This window comes from Ranitomeya imitator, chromosome 5 (assembly GCF_032444005.1).
Source record: "Ranitomeya imitator isolate aRanImi1 chromosome 5, aRanImi1.pri, whole genome shotgun sequence".
In the NCBI taxonomy this organism is placed as follows: domain Eukaryota; kingdom Metazoa; phylum Chordata; class Amphibia; order Anura; family Dendrobatidae; genus Ranitomeya; species Ranitomeya imitator.
In genome coordinates, this window is record NC_091286.1 from 519,970,647 (window position 1) to 519,993,698 (window position 23,052).

Here is a 23,052-nt window from a genome sequence, read left to right on the forward strand (position 1 = left end):
TGTTTTGGCAGCTTTTGAGACCGTTAGAAGGTGTTATGCATGTGTTTGTTTTTTGCCTCCCATTGACTTGAATGGCATTCAGCTATGTTTGGCAAATATTCGACGAATAAATAGGCGAATATTGCAAATTTGGTGATTATAATCTGAACTGAACATTGAAATATTTGTTCATCTCTAGTTATATCGAACAAAATAGTTAATAAATAACATTTCCCTCATGTCTACTTTACATCAGCACAATTTTCGAAAAAATTTTTTTGTTAGGAAGTTATAAGGGTAAAGGTACCGTCACACTGGACGATATCGCTAGCGATCCGTGACGTTGCAGCGTCCTGGCTAGCGATATCGTCCAGTGTGACAGGCAGCAGCGATCAGGCCCCTGCTGTGATATCGCTGGTCGGGGAAGAAAGGCCAGGACTTTATTTCGTCGCTGGACCTCCCGCAGACATCGCTGAATCGGCGTGTGTGACGCCGATTCAGCGATGTCTTCGCTGGTAACCAGGGTAAACATCGGGTTACTAAGCGCAGGGCCGCACTTAGTAACCCGATGTTTACCCTGGTTACCATCGTTAAAGTAAAAAAAAACAACCACTACATACTTACCTACCGCTGTCTGTCCCCGGCGCTCTGCTTCTCTGTACTGGCTGTGAGCACAGCGGCCGGAAAGCACAGCGGTGACAGACAGCAGTAGGTAAGTATGTAGTGGTTGTTTTTTTTACTTTAACGATGGTAACCAGGGTAAACATCGGGTTACTAAGCGCGGCCCTGCGCTTAGTAACCCGATGTTTACCCTGGTTATCGGCATCGTTGGTCACTGGAGAGCGGTCTGTGTGACAGCTCTCCAGCAACCAAACACGACGCTGCAGCGATCCGGATCGTTGTCGGTATCGCTGCAGCGTCGCTAAGTGCGACGGTACCTTTAGTTAAAACCAGCAATTTCTCATTTTTACAACAAAATTTTCAAAACTATTTTTTTTTAAGGTACCACCTCACATTTCAAGTGACTTTGATGTGCCTATATGACAGAAAATACCTAAAAGTGATACCATTCTAAAAACTGCACCCTACAAGGTGCTCAAAACCACATTCAAGAAGCTTATTCACCCTTCAGGTGCTTCATATGAATTATTGGAATGTGGAAGGAAAAAATAAACATTTACTTTTCTTTCACAAAAAATTTCTTTTACACCTATTTTTTTTAACTTTCACAAGGGTAACAGGAGAAAATGGACCATACAATTTGTTGTGCAATTTCTCCTGAGTGTGCAGATACCCCATATGTGGGCTACTTTTGAGGCACAGTGCAAAGCTCAGAAGGTAAGAAACGCCATATTATAGTGCAGATTTCCCTGCCCTTGTTTGAGGGTGCCATGTTACAATCGCAGAGTCCCTGAGGTGCCAGAACAACAGAACCCCCCCATAAGTGACTCCATTTTACAAACTAAACCTCTTAATGAATTCATCGAGGGGTGCAGTGATTATCTTGACACCACAGATGTGTCACAGAATTTGATACCATTGGGCAGTGAAGACAAAATAATTTTCATTTCTACCACCAAGATTGTGTGTTAGCCCCAAGTTTTACATTTTCACACTGGGAAATGGGTAAAAATGGCAACAGAATTTGTCCCACAATTTCTACTGAACGTGGCAATACCCCATATGTAAATAAAAATAAAATGATACCGCGCTAAGGGGATATATATACACTATTGATCATGTACATAAATCAGTAGAAAGTACAAACAAAATAGCTACCACTCCTAATTGCCCAGATAGAATGCCTGCTGCGTGTACTAAAGGACATGAGAATGGAGTGCACTAAGTATAACATTGAGCTAACATGCCGCAGGTAAGGGCATTGTGAGTCTGACTCACCGAGATCCCGTGATGGACGTGGTGCCGGGGATGCCAGGAATATGAAGTGCGTTGTTGATCAGTCCAGCTCGTGGGACGCTGGTCCTGAGAAACAGCTACTGGGCAAGGAGGCCAACAAAGGGTGGCCGCAGCCAGACGGGAAGGTGGTGAGTCGGCGTAGAAACCAGGAATGCCTCGGCCGGTGGCGTCCCTGGAAACAGTGAAGGAGCAGAAAAAGAAAAAAAAAGGCGACGGGAGCGCTAGCTGTGTGACATCACAGAAAGTATGGAGCAGCGCTGGGACCAAGAAGGAAACCGACGCGTTTTGAAGTGTCCTTTTCGAGCGTCCTTCATCTTCAACCCTGATGAAGGACTGCGCTCCTTCAAAACGCGTCGGTTTCCTTCTTGGTCCCAGCGCTGCACCATACTTTCTGTGACGTCACACAGCTAGCGCTCCCATCGGCTATTTTTTTTCTGTTTCTCAGGACCAGCGTCCCACGAGCTGGACTGATCAACAACACACTTCATATTCCTGGCATCCCCGGCAACACATCCGGAGACAAGCATCTGTAAATTAGGCGGGCTCTCATCAGTAAAGAAATGCCAAACATGTGGGCGCTAAATGCGGTTTAGGCACACTGGGGCTCAGAAGGGAGGGGGCATTTGGATTTGGGAGCGAAGAATTTTTTTTGGTGGGTGAGGAGCCATTTCCCTTTTCCAGAGCCTTTGTGCTACCAGTAACGTGGAAGAACCTATATTTCCGTTAACAGATGACGGACCTGAGTGAGGACTTGCTTTTTTGTGGATTGAGTTGAAGCTTTTATTGGGAACATTTTACATTACATTTATGATCACATTTATCCAGCACTCTACGCTGAGCACTTACTTCGAGGTTTCAATCTAACTCTCCAAGTGACTTCACAGATGAAACCCCCGAGGGATCCGTTCACTATAATGAGGCAGCAGAGTTACTCTGGACTCCGTCTGGCCTCTGTTCCACGGTTTCCTTCATTTTAGAAGTCTACAAAACTGTGGTTGCCGCACTTTTATGAAATCCTAAAAAGACGGACACCGCCGTATCACAGGTCCTATGGCGTCCACAGTGCCTCCATCTGCCCCCTTATAAGGAATCAAGGTTTGTTTTCTGAATCATGTATTTCAGAGATTTACATGGAAGCCCCGGTGTAAGCGCTCAGCTCAGAGCGCAGGAGAAATGTGCAACGAACCTTACTGTGATCTTTGGGAGGCAAAATGAAAAAATAAATCAACAGCAGGTTGATTGAATTGTTTTGTTGGTTTTTTTACACCGTTCCCCCTTGCGATAGAAGTGATTAGGCGACTTTATTCTTCGGTGCGATTACAGCGATACCAGATTTATATTGGGTTTTTATGTTTGGCTGCTGTCACACAATAAAAGACGCTTTTTATTGTGAAAACTAGTTTTAGCGTCACCATATTTCAAGAGCTATAATATTTGATTGCATTTTATTCGGATTGTATGACAGTATAGTTTTTTTGGCTTTTTTTTTCTACAGTGAAGAAGTTAACTAGTGGAACAGCTTTATAGAGCGAGTCCTTACGGATGAGGCGATACCAAATGTGTGCTTTTGTTTTGGTTTTTAACATAATTGTATTTATTACATTACTTCAACAAAATGGCACCAGAGTCAGCACATGCGCGTACCGCGATCTCCAGCGCCATTTTATACTATACGTGCCCTAGTAAAAATGTCCGCCACCCTGGGAGGAACGAGGCCAGTAACTAATTACATACGTATACACACGGGTACAAGCTGGGCCAGAGGTAAGGGGCCAGGAATTGTGTATTATCAGGAGCTATAAAGGGCCCATATACTGTTCCTGCACAGTGGCTGCTCCAGTGTGTGTATATTATGCAGCTCCCTCCTATACCACAGACATCAGTGCACCACAGGGACTCCCCAGCTGAAGTAAATTACTGACCACAGCAGCCATGAACAGTCAGCCTTCACTGCAGTAATTAGTGCAATGGAGGCAGCGTGCACCAGCAGCAGAGGGACACTAGGGGGAGCTCCAGCAAGCGTGTAGAAGGAATAGCGCGTACAGGCAGAGCGCCGCTTACCAGCACTTTATTTATGGGGCTCCGCAGCGGGGACTAGTGTTACACAGCACGGTCTGTGGAGGGAGGGACGCCCCGCTTCCGGCATGTTCAGAAGGCTGAGGCCGGAAGTGATGCAGGACGCCGGAAATACGTCACTCCGGTTACTAGGGGCACGATGTGGTGTTGGCTGGTGTGACGTGAGGGTGGGGCTAGTGACGTGTCAGGGCGTGCTGCTGGAGGGAAGTTAGGAATGAGGAAGAAGAGGCAAAAGAAGCAAGTGCTGGGGAGGAGAGACGGTGTGCAGTGGAGGGGGTGTGCTATGGAGGGGTGTGTGTGCAGTGGAGGGGGTGTGCTGTGGAGGGGGTGTGCTATGGAGGGGGTGTGTGCAGTGGAGGGGGTGTGCTATGGAGGGGTGTGCAGTGGAGGGTGTGTGCTGTGGAGGGGGCGTGCTGTGCAGGGGATGTGCAGTGGAGGGGGTGTGCTGTGGAGGGGGTGTGTGCTATGGAGGGGTGTGCTGCGGAGGAGGGGTGTGCTGCGGAGGGGGTGTGTGCTGCGGAGGGGGTGTACAGTGGAGGGGGGGTGTGCAGTGGAGGGGGTGTGCTATGGAGGGGTGTGTGTGCAGTGGAGGGGTGTGCTGTGGAGGGGGGGTGTGCTGTGCAGGGGATGTGCAGTGGAGGGGGTGTGCAGTGGAGGGGGGTGTGCAGTGGAGAGGGTGTGTGCTATGGAGGGGGTGTGCTATGGAGGGGTGTGCAGTGGAGGGGTGTGCTGTGGATGGGGTGTGTGCAGTGGAGGGGGTGTGCTATGGAGGGGTGTGCAGTGGAGGGTGTGTGCTGTGGAGGGGGTGTGCAGTGGAGGGGGGTGTGCAGTGGAGGGGGTGTGTGCTATGGAGGGGGTGTGCTATGGAGGGGTGTGTGCAGTGGAGGGGGCGTGCTGTGCAGGGGATGTGCAGTGGAGGGGGTGTGCTGTGGAGGGGGTGTGCTATGGAGGGGGTGTGTGCAGTGGAGGGGGTGTGCTATGGAGGGGTGTGCAGTGGAGGGTGTGTGCTGTGGAGGGGGCGTGCTGTGCAGGGGATGTGCAGTGGAGGGGGTGTGCTGTGGAGGGGGTGTGCTATGGAGGGGGTGTGTGCAGTGGAGGGGGTGTGCTATGGAGGGGTGTGCAGTGGAGGGTGTGTGCTGTGGAGGGGGCGTGCTGTGCAGGGGATGTGCAGTGGAGGGGGTGTGCTGTGGAGGGGTGTGTGTGCTATGGAGGGGTGTGCTGTGGATGGGGTGTGTGCTGTGGAGGGGGTGTGCGGTGGAGGGGGTGTGCTGTGGAGGGGGGATGTGCAGTGGAGGGGGTGTGCTGTGGAGGGGGTGTGTGCTATGGAGGGGTGTGCTGCGGAGGAGGGGTGTGCTGCGGAGGGGGTGTGTGCTGCGGAGGGGGTGTACAGTGGAGGGGGGGTGTGCAGTGGAGGGGGTGTGCGGTGGAGGGGGTGTGCGGTGGAGGGGGGATGTGCAGTGGAGGGGGTGTGCTGTGGAGGGGGGATGTGCAGTGGAGGGGGTGTGCTGTGGAGGGGGTGTGCTGCGGAGGAGGGGTGTGCTGCGGAGGGGGGGGTGCAGTGGAGGGGGGATGTGCAGTGGAGGGGGGATGTGCAGTGGAGGGGGTGTGTGCTATGGAGGGGTGTTGTTATGGCTGGCAATCAGGCAACACAGCGTGCAGTAATCAGCGCACATACAGAGATCTGGCAATAACCAAAAACAATAGGACGAGCTCTGAGACGTGGAATCTCTGTAGACTGCAGTACCTGATCTATCCTCACACAACTATAAGCAGCAGTGGATTGCGCCTATCACTACCTATGCAACTCGGCACTGCCTGAGGAGCTGACTAGCCTGAAGATAGAAATACAAGCCTGACTTACCTCAGAGAAATACCCCAAAGGAATAGACAGCCCCCCACATATAATGACTGTTAGCAAGATGAAAAGACAAACGTAGGAATGAAATAGATTCAGCAAAGTGAGGCCCGATATTCTAGACAGAGCGAGGATAGCAAAGAGAACTATGCAGTCTACAAAAAACCCTAAAACGAAAACCACGCAAAGGGGCAAAAAGACCCACCGTGCCGAACTAACAGCACGGCGGTGCACCCCTTTGCTTCTCAGAGCTTCCAGCAAAAGTTAATAGCAAGCTGGACAGAAAAAACAGAAAACAAACTAGAAGCACTTATCTAGCAGAGCAGCAGGCCCAAGGAAAGATGCAGTAGCTCAGATCCAACACTGGAACATTGACAAGGAGCAAGGAAGACAGACTCAGGTGGAGCTAAATAGCAAGGCAGCCAACGAGCTCACCAAAACACCTGAGGGAGGAAGCCCAGAGACTGCAATACCACTTGTGACCACAGAAGTGAACTCAGCCACAGAATTCACAACAGTACCCCCCCCTTGAGGAGGGGTCACCGAACCCTCATCAGAACCCCCAGGCCGACCAGGATGAGCCACATGAAAGGCACGAACAAGATCTGGGGCATGGACATCAGAGGCAAAAACCCAGGAATTATCTTCCTGAGCATAACCCTTCCATTTGACCAGATACTGGAGTTTCCGTCTAGAGACACGAGAATCCAAAATCTTCTCCACAATATACTCCAATTCCCCCTCCACCAAAACAGGGGCAGGAGGCTCCACAGATGGAACCATAGGTGCCACGTATCTCCTCAACAACGACCTATGGAATACATTATGTATGGAAAAGGAGTCTGGGAGGGTCAGACGAAAAGACACCGGATTGAGAATCTCAGAAATCCTATACGGACCAATAAAACGAGGTTTAAATTTAGGAGAGGAAACCTTCATAGGAATATGACGAGAAGATAACCAAACCAGATCCCCAACACGAAGTCGGGGTCCCACACGGCGTCTGCGATTAGCGAAAAGCTGAGCCTTCTCCTGGGACAAGGTCAAATTGTCCACTACCTGAGTCCAGATCTGCTGCAACCTGTCCACCACAGAATCCACACCAGGACAGTCCGAAGACTCAACCTGTCCTGAAGAGAAACGAGGATGGAACCCAGAATTGCAGAAAAATGGAGAGACCAAGGTAGCCGAGCTGGCCCGATTATTAAGGGCGAACTCAGCCAACGGCAAAAATGACACCCAATCATCCTGGTCAGCGGAAACAAAACATCTCAGATATGTTTCCAAGGTCTGATTGGTTCGTTCGGTCTGGCCATTAGTCTGAGGATGGAAGGCCGAGGAGAAAGATAGGTCAATGCCCATCCTACCACAAAAGGCTCGCCAGAACCTCGAGACAAACTGGGAACCTCTGTCAGAAACAATATTCTCAGGAATGCCATGTAAACGAACCACATGCTGGAAGAACAAAGGCACCAAATCAGAGGAGGAAGGCAATTTAACCAAGGGCACCAGATGGACCATTTTAGAAAAGCGATCACAGACCACCCAAATGACCGACATTTTTTGAGAAACGGGAAGGTCAGAAATGAAATCCATCGAAATATGTGTCCAAGGCCTCTTCGGGACCGGCAAGGGCAAAAGCAACCCACTGGCACGTGAACAGCAGGGCTTAGCCCTAGCACAAATTCCACAGGACTGCACAAAAGCACGCACATCCCGTGACAGAGATGGCCACCAGAAGGATCTAGCAACCAACTCCCTGGTACCAAAGATTCCTGGATGACCGGCCAGCACCGAACAATGAAGTTCAGAGATAACTTTACTAGTCCACCTATCAGGGACGAACAGTTTCTCGGCCGGACAACGATCAGGTTTATTAGCCTGAAATTTCTGCAACACTCTCCGCAAATCAGGGGAGATGGCAGACACAATGACTCCTTCCTTGAGGATACTCGCCGGCTCAGATAACCCCGGAGAGTCGGGCACAAAACTCCTAGACAGAGCATCCGCCTTCACATTTTTAGAGCCCGGAAGGTATGAAATCACAAAATCAAAACGAGCAAAAAATAACGACCAACGGGCCTGTCTAGGATTCAAGCGCTTGGCAGACTCAAGATAAGTAAGGTTCTTATGATCAGTCAAAACCACCACGCGATGCTTAGCACCCTCAAGCCAATGACGCCACTCCTCGAATGCCCACTTCATGGCCAGCAACTCTCGGTTGCCCACATCATAATTACGCTCAGCAGCAGAAAATTTCCTGGAAAAGAAAGCACATGGTTTGAACACTGAGCAACCAGAACCTCTCTGTGACAAAACCGCCCCTGCACCAATCTCAGAAGCATCAACCTCGACCTGGAACGGAAGAGAAACATCAGGTTGACACAACACAGGGGCACAGCAAAAACGACGCTTCAACTCCTGAAAAGCTTCCACGGCAGCAGAAGACCAATTAACCAAATCAGCACCCTTCTTGGTCAAATCGGTCAATGGTCTGGCAATGCTAGAAAAATTACAGATGAAGCGACGATAAAAATTAGCAAAGCCCAGGAATTTCTGCAGACTTTTTAGAGATGTCGGCTGAGTCCAATCCTGGATGGCCTGAACCTTAACCGGATCCATCTCGATAGTAGAAGGGGAAAAGATGAACCCCAAAAATGAAACTTTCTGCACACCGAAGAGACACTTTGATCCCTTCACGAACAAGGAATTAGCACGCAGTACCTGGAAAACCATTCTGACTTGCTTCACATGAGACTCCCAATCATCTGAGAAGATCAAAATGTCATCCAAGTAAACAATCAAGAATTTATCCAGATACTCACGGAAAATGTCATGCATAAAAGACTGAAAAACAGATGGAGCATTGGCAAGTCCGAACGGCATCACCAGATACTCAAAATGACCCTCGGGCGTATTAAATGCCGTTTTCCATTCATCTCCCTGCCTGATTCTCACCAGATTATACGCACCACGAAGATCAATCTTAGTAAACCAACTAGCCCCCTTAATCCGAGCAAACAAGTCAGAAATCAATGGCAAGGGATACTGAAACTTAACAGTGATCTTATTAAGAAGGCGGTAATCAATACACGGTCTTAGCGAACCATCCTTCTTGGCTACAAAAAAGAACCCTGCTCCCAATGGTGACGACGATGGGCGAATATGTCCCTTCTCCAGGGACTCCTTCACATAACTGCGCATAGCGGTGTGTTCAGGTATGGACAAATTAAATAAACGACCCTTAGGGAATTTACTACCAGGAATCAAATCGATAGCACAATCACAATTCCTATGCGGAGGTAGGGCATCAGACTTGGACTCTTCAAATACATCCTGAAAGTCCGACAAGAACTCTGGGATGTCAGAAGGAATGGATGACGAAATAGACAAAAATGGAACATCACCATGTACTCCCTGACAACCCCAGCTGGTTACCGACATAGAGTTCCAATCCAATACTGGATTATGGGTTTGTAGCCATGGCAACCCCAACACGACCACATCATGCAAATTATGCAGTACCAGAAAGCGAATAACTTCCTGATGTGCAGGAGCCATGCACATGGTCAGCTGGGCCCAGTACTGAGGCTTATTCTTGGCCAAAGGTGTAGCATCAATTCCTCTCAACGGAATAGGACACCGCAAAGGCTCCAAGAAAAATCCACAACGTTTAGCATAATCCAAATCCATCAGATTCAGGGCAGCGCCTGAATCCACAAACGCCATGACAGAATATGATGACAAAGAGCACATTAAGGTAATGGACAAAAGGAATTTGGACTGTACAGTACCAATAACGGCAGAGCTATCGAACCGCCTAGTGCGTTTAGGACAATTAGAAATAGCATGAGTAGAATCACCACAATAGAAACACAGTCTGTTCAGACGTCTGTGTTCTTGCCGTTCTACTTTAGTCATAGTCCTGTCGCACTGCATAGGCTCAGGTTTACTCTCAGACAATACCGCCAGATGGTGCACAGATTTACGCTCGCGCAAGCGACGACCGATCTGAATGGCCAAGGACATAGACTCATTCAAACCAGCAGGCATAGGAAATCCCACCATTACATCCTTAAGAGCTTCAGAGAGACCCTTTCTGAACAAAGCCGCTAGTGCAGATTCATTCCACAGAGTGAGTACTGACCACTTCCTAAATTTCTGACAATATACTTCTACATCATCCTGACCCTGGCATAAAGCCAGCAGATTTTTCTCAGCCTGATCCACTGAATTAGGCTCATCGTAAAGCAATCCCAGCGCCTGGAAAAATGCATCAACATTACTCAATGCAGAATCTCCTGGTGCAAGAGAAAACGCCCAGTCCTGTGGGTCGCCGCGCAAAAAAGAAATAATAATCAAAACCTGTTGAATAGGATTACCAGAAGAATGAGGTTTCAAGGCCAAAAATAGCTTACAATTATTTCTGAAGCTCAGGAACTTAGTTCTGTCACCAAAAAACAAATCAGGAATCGGAATTCTTGGTTCTAGCATCGATTTCTGATCAATAGTATCTTGAATCTTTTGTACATTTACAACGAGATTATCCATTGAGGAGCACAGAGCCTGAATATCCATGTCCACAGCTGTGTCCTGAAGCACTCTAATGTCTAGGGGAAAAAAAAGACTGAAGACAGAGCTAAGAAAAAAAAATGATGTCAGGATTTCTTTTTTCCCTCTATTGGGAATCATTGGTGAGGCTCCTTGTACTGTTATGGCTGGCAATCAGGCAACACAGCGTGCAGTAATCAGCGCACATACAGAGATCTGGCAATAACCAAAAACAATAGGACGAGCTCTGAGACGTGGAATCTCTGTAGACTGCAGTACCTGATCTATCCTCACACAACTATAAGCAGCAGTGGATTGCGCCTATCACTACCTATGCAACTCGGCACTGCCTGAGGAGCTGACTAGCCTGAAGATAGAAATACAAGCCTGACTTACCTCAGAGAAATACCCCAAAGGAATAGGCAGCCCCCCACATATAATGACTGTTAGCAAGATGAAAAGACAAACGTAGGAATGAAATAGATTCAGCAAAGTGAGGCCCGATATTCTAGACAGAGCGAGGATAGCAAAGAGAACTATGCAGTCTACAAAAAACCCTAAAACGAAAACCACGCAAAGGGGCAAAAAGACCCACCGTGCCGAACTAACAGCACGGCGGTGCACCCCTTTGCTTCTCAGAGCTTCCAGCAAAAGTTAATAGCAAGCTGGACAGAAAAAACAGAAAACAAACTAGAAGCACTTATCTAGCAGAGCAGCAGGCCCAAGGAAAGATGCAGTAGCTCAGATCCAACACTGGAACATTGACAAGGAGCAAGGAAGACAGACTCAGGTGGAGCTAAATAGCAAGGCAGCCAACGAGCTCACCAAAACACCTGAGGGAGGAAGCCCAGAGACTGCAATACCACTTGTGACCACAGAAGTGAACTCAGCCACAGAATTCACAACAGTGTGTGCAGTGGAGGGGGTGTGCTATGGAGGGGTGTGTGTGCGGTGGAGGGGGGTGTCCGGTGGAGGGGGTGTGCTGCGGAGGGGGTGTGCTGCGGAGGGGGTGTGCTGCGGAGGGGGTGTGTAGTGGAGGGGGTGTGCAGTGGAGGGGATGTGCAGTGGTGGGGGTGTGCTGTGGTGGGGGTGTGCGGTGGAGGGGTGTGCTGCGGAGGGGGGATGTGCAGTGGAGGGGGTGTGCTGTGGAGGGGGTGTGCTTTGGGAAGAAGGGTACCAAAAAATGAAAATGCAAAAACGAAAATACCTCTGGGGTTAATAGCCAGTAAAGGCTAAGTATACAGCTGTGAGCTGATATTAATAGACTGGGAAGCTTCAGGGATATTACCCCCTTCCCAGGCTATAAACACTGCTCTCCAGCTGCACCGTTTTTTTTTTTTAGAAAAATAATCTTTTAATAATTAAATACATGTACAGTAAGCAGCACACACTGTACTAATTATATATGTCACAGAGGATGTGTGCACACATTGCGTTTTTTTTTAGTTTTTTTGCGTTTTTTTTTTTCGCGATAAAAACGCTATAAAACCGCAAAAAAAATGCATACAATAAGCATCCCATCATTTAGAATGAATTCCGCATGTTTTGTGCACATGATGCGTTTTTTTCCGTGAAAAAAAAAAAATCGCGGTAAAAACCGCAGCATGTTCATTAATTTTGCGGGCTTTTTTTGCGGATTTCCCACTACAAAATGCATTGGGAAATGTCCGGAAAAAACCGCAGCAAAACCGCGGCAAAAACGCATGCGGTTTTCTTGTGGATTTCTTGCAGAAAATGTCTGGTTTTTCTCAGGAATTTTCTGCGAGAAATCCTGAACGTGTGCACATAGCCTGACATCTATATATCTATCTGTTTCTGTTATGTGTATATATTGTATGTAATCCATCTATTCTATCTTGTCGGGTCCTGCTGTGATTTTACTGTACATTGCTTCTGAACTACCGGCTTTTCAAAGGATATCGGTGTGTGAAAAAATTGGACAGTACTCCTATGGTCCGAGTGCTGTGCAATTTTTTCCAGTCTGATTGTGATCTAGAGGTATGGTTGGGCACTAAACTTTATTAGTAGTGTTGAGCGATACCTTCCGATATTTGAAAGTATCGGTATCGGATGGTATCGGCCGATACCGGCAAAACATCGGATCTCGCCGATACCCGATACCAATACAAGTCAATGGGATACAAATATCGGAATGTATCCTCGATGGTTCCCAGGGTCTGAAGGAGAGGAAACTCTCCTTCAGGCCCTGGGATCCATATTAATGTAAAAAATAAAGAATAAAAATAAAAAATATGGCTATACTCACCCCTCCGACGAACCCTGGCTGTCACCGCTGCGAGCGTCCGCCTCCGTTCCTGAGAATTGCAGAGAGTGAAGGGCCTTCGATGATGTCGCGGTCAGGTGACCGGTCACCTGACCGCGACGTCATCGAAGGTCCTTCACTCACTACATTCTCAGGAACGGAGGCAGACGCTTGCAGTGGTGACAGCCAGGGTTCTTCGGAGGGGTGAGTATAGCCATATTTTTTATTTTTATTCTTTATTTTTTACATTAATATGGATCCCAGGGCCTGAAGGAGAGTTTCCTCTCCTCCAGACCCTTGGAACCATACGCACCGCAGACTCCGATACCGATTTCCGATATCACAAAAATATTGCAACTCGGTATCGGAATTCCGATACTGCAAGTATCGGCCGATACCCGATACTTGCAGTATCGGAATGCTCAACACTATTAGCATGCACAAAGAGACACAAGCTAGCCCAAAAATTGCATGAAAGAATGCACCAAAACATGCTTTTGTGCCACAGCTTCTTTCTTGCCAAGAAATCAGGTTTTGCTGCAGAAAAAAATTCAGCAAAAATACCCATTGTGAACTTTGCCTGAGGCTATGTGCACACGTTGCAGATTTTGATGCGTTTCCACAGCGTTTTGCATCGTGCGGAATTGCATCAAATCCACAGTGTAATGCACAACCAATGTTAGTCAATGGGAAATTGAGAATTGTGCACATGCTGCGCAAAAAAGCGCGGATTTGCAGCGTTTTATTTTCCACAGCATGTCAGTTCTTTTTGCAGTTCTGCAGTGTTTCTGCACCCATTGACTACAATTGAGTCAGGTAAATCCTCAGCAAAACTGCAGGTTTAAAAAGATCTGGGGTTTTGCTGCGGAGTTGCCTGTGAGAAACGCTGCAGATCGGGAGGAGGAAGAGTGTGTGGGCGGAGACTGTGTGTGTGCGGAGAAGATGTGCATGTGTGTTTGCGGGTGTTTGTGTGTGTCTGCGCGGGGTCTTACGGGCTGTATGTAGGCAGGCATGGTCCGATGGGACTATTAGTCCCATTCGGCTATGCCTGCCACAGCGACAGAATTATATCCAATTTGGCTTTAGGACAATTATTTTTGTATTTTTTCATTTAAGACAAATTAAATGAAGATAATAAAGAATTTGTGTTTGCAATCATTTTCAGGAAGAAACTGAGTATTATCTGACAGAATTGCAGGGGTGTCGATACTTTTGGCCACAACTGTACGTAGTGTGCGGAGCTGAGCCGCGTGTGTGTACAAGGTGTGCGGAGCTGACCCGCGTGTGTGTATGAGGTGTACGGAGCGGAGCCGTGTGTGTACGAGGTGTACGGAGCGGAGCCGTGTGTGTACGGAGCGGAGCCCTGTGTGTACAAAACAGATCCCTGTGTGTACAAAGTGTATGAAGCTGACCCGTGTATGTGTACGGAGCGGAGCAGAGCCGTGTGTGTGCGGTGGTGGGGGCGCCATTTTGCAGTTCGCCTCAGGCAGCAGAGAGGCTAGGTTCACACTTGCCTGTATCATACATTTGGGAGAGCTCTCACTTCTACATTTGGGAGGTCCGTCCCACATTCAAAATCGTTAGCTAGATAGTGGAATACATATTCCCCATCACTATGCAATGACATCTAAAACATGCCCATTTGAATTTTGGGCTTCGCCCACCACCACCACCATGGCCACCGCTATGTGATTATGTGGCCCTCGCTTCACATATTCAGACGGCCAGCAGATGCCGTGAAACCTTTGTTTTGCAAGGTCCACAGTTCATTTTTGCCACCGGATCCCAATGGAGCTACTGTCATAGCGGGTGAAGCTCTGTAAGGTGAATATAATACAGGAGTTGTGGGAGCTGTATGATCAATGTCAGTAAATTAGATTTTACCAGACACCAAAACCATTTAAATTAAATTCTGAATACAGTGTATGCAAGAAAGGGCCTGTATTGTGGTCAGTCTGTCAGGCCTGAAATCCATGTCAGGAACATGTACAAGCCTCATTTTACTTTGAAGCAGCCTCCTCAAGGGAAAGAGACAGGAGTGCCATTGACCTACTATATCTGCACAAGCTTACGCACTTCTTCTGGAAAGTACCCAACCAGGCAGAATGTATCTTTTGCATGGTTTTGAGCAACAATGAAGTACTTACAGGATATTTCCCAGAGAGCGACGTCGTCTGTGGAGTGTATTATTCAGGTGACAGGCAGTTCTACAGAACTCAGGTAAAAGCCTTAGCGTGGCAATGACCATGTTCCAATATGTGTAAGGCTGCAGCCTGAATAAGTCTGTGGAGTATATTAACCCAGTCTCTTAGACCTGCTTAAAATGTACAAAAACTGACTAATACCCCACTACCAATTTTTTTATCAAAATGTAGAAAATTTCAGGGAAGCAACAGAGACACAAGTCTAATTTAGGAGCCTGGAAAAGCCAGGAATGGTTCCTTGTCCAGCACCGGACAACGTAAAGTGCTAATGAATATGTACAGTGGGTATGGAAAGTATTCATGCCCCTTTAAATTTTTCACTATTTCATTGCAGCCATTTGGTAAATTCAAAAAAGTTCATTTTTCTCATTATTGTACTGTATTATTGTATCTGCATCCCATCTTGACTGAAAAAAAACAAAAATGTAATTTTTGCAAATTTATTAAAAAAGAAAAACTGAAATATCACATGGTCATAAGTATTCAGACCCTTTGCTCAGTATTGAGTAGAAGCACCTTTTGAGCTAGTACAGCCATAAGTCTTCTTGGGAATGATGCAACAAGTTTTTCACACCTGGATTTGGAGATCCTCTGCCATTCTTCATTGCAGATCCTCTCCAGTTCTGTCAGGTTGGATGGTGAACGTTGGTGGACAGCCGTTTTCAGGTCTCTCCAGAGATTCTCAATTGGGTTTAGGTCAGGGCTCTGGCTGTGCCAGTCAAGAATGGTCACAGAGTTGTTCTGAAGCCACTCCTTTGTTATTTTAGCTGTGTGCTTAGGGTCATAGTCTTATTGGAAGGTGAACCTTCGGCCAAGTCTGAGGTCCAGAGCACTCTGGAAGAGGTTTTAATCCAAGATATCTCTGTACTTGGCCGCATTCATGTTTCCTTCAATTACAACCAGTTGTCCTGTCCCTGCAGCTGAAAAACACCCCCATAGCATGATGCTGCCACCACCATGTTTCACTGTTGGGATTGTATTGGGCAGGTGATGAGCAGTGCCTGGTTTTCTCCACACATACCACTTAGAATTATCATCAAAAAGGTCTATCTTCATCTCATCAGACCAGAGAATCTAATTTCTCATAGTCCGGGAGTCCTTCATGTGTTTTTTAGCAAACTCTGTGCGGGCTTTCATATGTCTTGCACTGAGGAGAGGCTTCCGTCGGGCCACCCTGCCATAAAGGCCCGTCTGGTGGAGGGCTACAGTGATAACTGACTTTGTGGAACTTTCTCACATCTCCCTACTGCATCTATGGAGCTCAGTCACAGTGATCTTGGGGTTCTTCTTTACCTCTCTCACCAAGGCTCTTCTCCCACGATTGTTTAGTTTGGCTGGACGGCCAGGTCTAGGAAAACTTCTGGTGGTCCCAAACGTTTTCCATTTAAGGATTATAGAGGCCACTGTGCTCTTAGGAACCTTGAGTACTGCAGAAGTTCTTTTGTAACCTTGTCCAGATCTGTGCCTTGCCACAATTCTGTCTCTGAGCTCATTGGCCAGTTCCTTTGACCTCATGATTTTCATTTGGTCTGACATGCACTGTGAGGTCTTATATAGACAGGTGTGTGCCTTTCCAAATCAAGTCCTATCAGTTTAATTAAATACAGCTGACTCCAATGAAGGAGTAGAACCATCTCAAGGAGGAACACATGGAAATGGACAGCATGTGACTTAAATATGAGTGTCTGAGCAAAGGGTCTGAATACTTATGACCATGTGATATTTCAGGTTTTATTTTTCTATTAAATTTGTAAAAATTATTACATTTCTGTTTTTTACTGTCAAGATGGGGTACAGAGTGTACATTAATGTGAAAAAATGAACTTTTTTAAATTTAACAAATGGCTGCAAAGAACCTAAAACTGCAGGTTCTGGGCAAGAGGCATTAGTGCCTCCTTCCTGGACAGCAGATTGGGAAGTACATATCACAGGGAAAGGGCCAGTGGTTTCACCGTCAGACACAGATTTTGTACCCAGATGTCCCGCCCACCTACTGGGGTTCTGTGTACATAAGCAGTATATTGTGAATGCTAACAGATGTATTATGTCGAATCTCCCTTTATAAAGAGATGTTTGGGTAAGATTTTCGAATTAGCAGCATATATAGAGAGCATGTTTCATTACTCATATTATTATTCTTTGTAAGGCTGAAACCTGAAGAAGTGTGTAGAGCATATTAACCCCTTAAGCCCCAAGGGTGGTTTGCACGTTAATGACCGGGCCAATTTTTAAAAATTCTGACCACTGTCCCTTTATGAGGTTATAACTCTGGAACGCTTCAACGGATCTTGGCAATCCTGACATTGTTTTCTCATGACATATTGTGCTTCATGATAGTGGTAAAATTTCTTAGATATAACGTGAGTTTAATTGTGAAAAAAATGGAAATTTGGCGAAAATTTAGAAAATTTAGCAATTTTCCAACTTTGAATTTTATGCCTTTAAATTACAGAGATATGTCACACAAAATAATTAATAAGTAACATTTCCCACATGTTTACTTAACATCAGCACTATTTTGGAACCAAAATATTTATTATATTTTACAACACCAATATTTTTTAGGGACCACATCACATTTGAAGTCATTTTGAGGGGTCTATATGATAGAAAATAACCGAGCGTGACACCATTCTAAAAACTGCACGTACCCCTCAAGGTGCTCAAAACCACATTCAAGAAGTTTATTAACCCTTCAGGTGTTTCAAAGGAATTTTTGGAATGTTTAAAAAAATGAACATGTAACTTTTTTCACAAAAAATTTACTTCAGCTCCAATTTGTTTTATTTTACCCAGGGTAACAGGAGAAAATGGACCCCAAAAGTTGTACAATTTGTTCTGAGTACATTGATACCCCATATGTGGGGGTAAACCATTGTTTGGGTGCATGGCAGAGCTCGGAAGGGAAGGATCGCCGTTTGACTTTTCAATGCAAAATTGACTGGAATTGAGATGGGACGCCATGTTGCGTTTGGAAAGCCCCTGATGTGCCTAAACATTGAAACCCCCCACAAGTTGACACCAATTTGGAAAGTAGACCCCCTAAGGAACTTATTTAGATGTGTGGTGAGCACTTTAACCCACCAAGTGCTTCACAGAAGTTTATAATGCAGAGCCGTAAAAATAAAAAATCAAATTTTTTCACAAATACAATCTTTTCACCCCCAATTTTTTATTTTCCCAAGGGTAAGAGAAGAAATTGGACCCCAAAAGTTGTTGTGCCATTTGTTCTGAGTACGCCAATACCCCATATGTGGGGGTAAACCACTGTTTGGGTGCATGGCAGAGCTCGGAAAAGAAGGAGCGCCATTTGACTTTTCAATGCAAAATTGACTGGAATTGAGATGGGACGCCATGTTGGGTTTTGAGAGCCCCTGATGTGCCTAAACATTGAAACCCCCCACAAGTGACACCATTTTGGAAAAAGACCCCCTAAGGAACTTATCTAGACGTGTGGTGAGCACGTTGACCCACCAAGTGCTTCACAGAAGTTTATAATGCAGAGCCGTCAAAATAAAAACTCATATTTTTTCATAAATATGATCTTTCCGCCCCCAATTTTTTATTTTCCCAAGGGTAAAAGAAAAAATTGGACCCCAAAAGTTGTTGTGCCATTTGTTCTGAGTACGCCGATACCCCATATGTGAGGGTAAACCACTGTTTGTGTGCATGGCAGAGCTCGGAAGGGAAGGAGTGCCATTTGACTTTTCAATGCAAAATTGACTGGAATTGAGATGGGACGCCATGTTGCATTTGGAAAGCCCCTGATGTGCCTAAACATTGAAACCCTCCACAAGTGACACCATTTTGGAAAGTAGACCCCATAAAGAACTTATCTAGATGTGTGGTGAGCACTTTGACCCACCAAGTGCTTCACAGAAGTTTATAATGCAGAGCTGTCAAAATAAAAAAATAATATTTTTTCACAAATATGATCTTTTCGCCCCCAGTTTTTTATTTTCCCAAGGGTAAGAGAAGAAATTGGACGCCAAAAGTTGTTGTGCCATTTGTCCTGAGTACGCCGATACCCCATATGTGAGGGTAAACCACTGTTTGGGTGCATGGCAGAGCTCGGAAGGGAAGGAGCACCATTTGACTTTTCAATGCAAAATTGACTGGAATTGAGATGGGACACCATGTCACGTTTGGAGAGCCCCTGATGTGCCTAAACATTGAAACCCCCCACAAGTGACACCATTTTGGAAACTAGACCCACTAAGGAACTTATCTATATGTGTTTTGACAGATTGGAACCATCAAGTGTTTCACTACAGTTTATAACGCAGAGCCATAAAAATAAAAAATATTTTTTTTCCACAAAAATTAATTTTTAGCCCTCAGTTTTGTATTTTCCCAATGGTAACAGGAGAAATAGGACCCCAAAAGTTGTTGTCCAATTTGTCCTGAGTACGCTGATACCCCATATGTGGGGGGGAACCAACGTTTGGGTGCATGGCAGAGCTCGAAAGGGATGGAGCGCCATTTGGAATGCAGACTTAGATGGATTGGTCTGCAGGCGTCACGTTGCATTTGCAGAGCCCCTGGTGCACTTAAACAGTAGAAATCCCCCACAAGTGACCCAATATTGGAATCTAGACCCCCCCAAGGAACTTATCTAGATGTGTTGTGAGAACTTTGAGCCACCAAGTGTTTCCCTACAGTTTATAACGCAAAGTCGTGAAAATAAAAATTAATTTTTTTCCCACAAAAATGTTTTTTTAGCCCCCCAAATTTTTATTTTCCCAAGGGTAACAAGAGAAATTGGACACCAGAATTTGTTGTCCAATTTGTCCTGAGTATGCTGATACCCCATATGTTGGGGTAAACCCCTGTTTGGGAGCATGGGAGAGCTCGGAAGGGAGGGAGCACTGTTTTACTTTTTCAAGGCAGAATTGGCTGGAATTGAGATCGGACGGCATGTCGCGTTTGGAGAGCTCTGATGTGCCTAAACAGTGGAAAACCCCAATTCTAACTGAAACCCTATCCCAAACACACCCGTAACCCTAATCCCAACCATAACCCTAATCCCAACCATAACCCTAACCAAACCCCTAACCCTGACTCCCCCCTAACCCTAATCCCAACTGTGTATGTAATCCAAACCCTAACCCTAACTTTAGCCCCAACCCTAACTTTAGCCCCAACCCTAACCCTAGCCCCAACCCTAACCCTAGCCCTAAACCTTACCCTTGCCCTAACCCTAGCCCTAACCCTAACCCTAGCCCTAATGGGAAAATGGAAATAAATTCATTTTTAATTTTTTTTATGTTTCCCTAACTAAGGGGGTGATGAAGGGGGGTTTGATTTACTTTTATAGTGGGTTTTTTAGCGGATTTTTATGATTGGCCGCCGTCACACCCTAAAAGACACTTTTTATTGCAATAAATATTTTTTGCGTTACCACATTTTGAGACCTATAATTTTTCCATATTTTGGTCCACATAGTCATGTGAGGTCTTGGTTTTTGCGGGACGAGTTGACGTTTTTATTGGTTCCATTTTTGGGCATGTGACAATTTTTGATCGCTTTTTATTCCGATTTTTGTGAGGCAGAATGACCAAAAACCAGCTATTCGTGAATTTCTTTGGGGGACTTTATACCGTCCCACGTTTGGTAAAATGGATAAAGAAGTTTTATTCTTCTGGTCAGTACGATTACAGCGATACCTCATTTTGATTTTTTTTTATGTTTTGGTGCTTTTATACGATAAAAACTATTTTATAGGAAAAATAATTATTTTTGCATTGCTTTATTCTGAGTAGTATAACTTTTTTATTATTTTTTTTCTGATGATGCTGTAAGGTGGCTCGTTTTTTGCGGGACAAGATGACATTTTCAGTGGTACCACGGTTATTTATATCCATCTTTTTGATCGCGTGTTATTCCACTTTTTGTTCGGCGGTATGATAATAAAGCGTTTTTTGCCTCGTTTTTTATTTTTTTATTTTTACGGTGTTCACTGAAGGGGTTAACTAGTGGGACAGTTTTATAGGTTGGGTCGTTACGGACGCGGCGTAAAAAATATGTGTACTTTTATTGTTTTGTTTTTTTTATTTAGATAAAGAAATGTATTTATGGGAACAATATTTTTTTTTTCTCTTTATTTAGGAATTTTGTTTTACACATTTAAAAAAAATTTATTTACTTTTTTAATTTGTCCCAGGGAGGACATCATTGTATAGTGACAGATAGCTGATCTGACACTTTGCAGAGCACTGTGTCAGATCAGCGATCTGACGTGCACTGCTCCTGGCTTACCAGCGCATGCTCTGAGCAGGCACTTGGTAAGCCACCTCCCTGCAGGACCCAGAAGTAGCCCCGCGGCCATTTTGGATCCGGGGACTGCAGGGAGGAGACGCTCGGTACAAGGTGAGCACATCGTCTTGTACCGATCGTCTCAGGGAAGCCTGCAGGGAGCCCCCTCCCTGCTCGATGCTTCCCTGTACCGCCGAAACACTGCGATCATGTTTGATCGCAGTGTGCCTGGGGTTAATGTGTCGGGGGCGGTCTGTGACCGCTCCTGGCACATAGTGCCGGATATCAGCGGCCGATCACATATGACGTACTATCCCGTCACTGGGAATTAAGTCCCAGGTCACCTTGACGGGATAGTACGTCATATGGGATTAAGGGGTTAATGCATTGATGTTCCACATTGTCCAAGTGCAGACCCCAAAAATCAACATCCGGCTCCCAGATACACGTTTAAACAGACCGTGAGAAGGGCAACACAATAAAAAGTTCTAATAATAGAATATATAGAGATTGAAACCTCTTTACAAAAGTTTCCAAAAATTACTCAAGGGGTCTGTATCATACACGTTGAAAGAGACCGTGATGGGGACCTCAAATTTTGCAGTTATTTTAATTGCTAGAGATAGGGAGTACAAGTTTCACCATTGCACAATGTAAAAAGATTTACAAATTATAAAAAAAACAAAATAAAACATTACTCACATGGGGTATACATACGGGTGCTTCTCACAAAATTAGAATATCATCAAAATATTTATTTCAGTTCAATACAAAAAGTGAAATTCATGTAGAGGCATTACAACAGAGTGATCTATTTCAAGTGTTTATTTCTGATAATGTTGATGATTATGACTTACAGCCAATGAAAACCCAAAAGTTATTATCTCAGTAAATTAAAATACTTTATAACACCAACTCGAAAAATGATTTTAAAATTCGAAATGTTTCGCCTACTGAAATGTATGTTCATTAAATGCTAATTAGGGTTGAGCGAAATGGATCGGACAAATTCAAAAATCGCCGACTTTCTGCAAAGTCGGGTTTCATGAAACCCGACCCGATCCTAGTGTGGGATCGGCCATGAGGTCGCCGATCTGCGCGCAAAAGTCGTGTTTCATATGACGCTTTCAGCGCCATTTTTCAGCCAATGAAGGAGGATGCAGATTGTGGGCAGCGTGATGACATAGGTCTCGGTCCCCACCATCTTATAGAAGGGCATAACAGTGATTGGCTTGCTTTCTGCGGCGTCACGGGCTATAAAGGGGCGTGCACGCTGACCGCCATCTTCTGCCGATCTTAGCATAGGGAGAGGTTGCTGCAGCTTCATCAGAAGAAGGGATATAGTTAGGGAGGGAAGATTAACCCCCGAAACTGCTTGTGCTGCAGCGATTTCCACTGTCCAACACCACCATTTGTTTGCAGGGACAGTGGAGGCTATATTTTTGTGCATCAGCTCTGTAGCTTGTTAGGCTGCCTTATATGGCTCTCTGATAGCTGCATTGCTGTTTGCACGCTGCTGTGCAAACCAACTGCTTTTTCAAAAGCAGAAATCCTGTTGCTCCTTTCTGCACAGTTATCTTGATTATTTGTCCACACTTTTGTGTGCAGCAGTCCTTTTTATTGCTGCCATACTTTTCCTGAGATCATTGTAGGGAGATTGAAATTGTACTACAGTCCTTGTATTTTTTCATATATCTTCCAGCCACTTTCTGCCACTTACATTGTATTATTTTATACACTGGGCCTGAGTTTTGGTTCAGTCTCCCCCCAAAAAAGGTGAGATTCAAATTCTCACAAAGTGGATATACTTCAGTCCTGTTAGTTTGTCGTATGTCAGCCAGCCACTTTCTGCCACTTAGATTGCGTTGTTATATTCACTGGGCCTGAGTTTTGGTTCAGTCTCCCCCAAAAAAAGTGAGATTCAAATTCTCACAAAGTGGATATACTTCTGT

At 45.6% G+C, this 23,052-nt stretch overlaps 1 protein-coding gene across 1 annotated transcript in view; it reads right to left on the bottom strand.

The window, feature by feature from the left end:
- RHBDD1 (rhomboid domain containing 1) overlaps positions 1–4,085 on the bottom strand; it is a 153,454-nt gene extending 149,369 nt beyond the window's left edge. Inside the window, exon 1 of the mRNA XM_069727543.1 lies at positions 3,958–4,085. The gene's annotated coding sequence lies outside the window, so the exon portion shown is untranslated. The remainder of the gene's footprint in view (positions 1–3,957) is intronic.
- Positions 4,086–23,052: the final 18,967 nt, after the last annotated feature.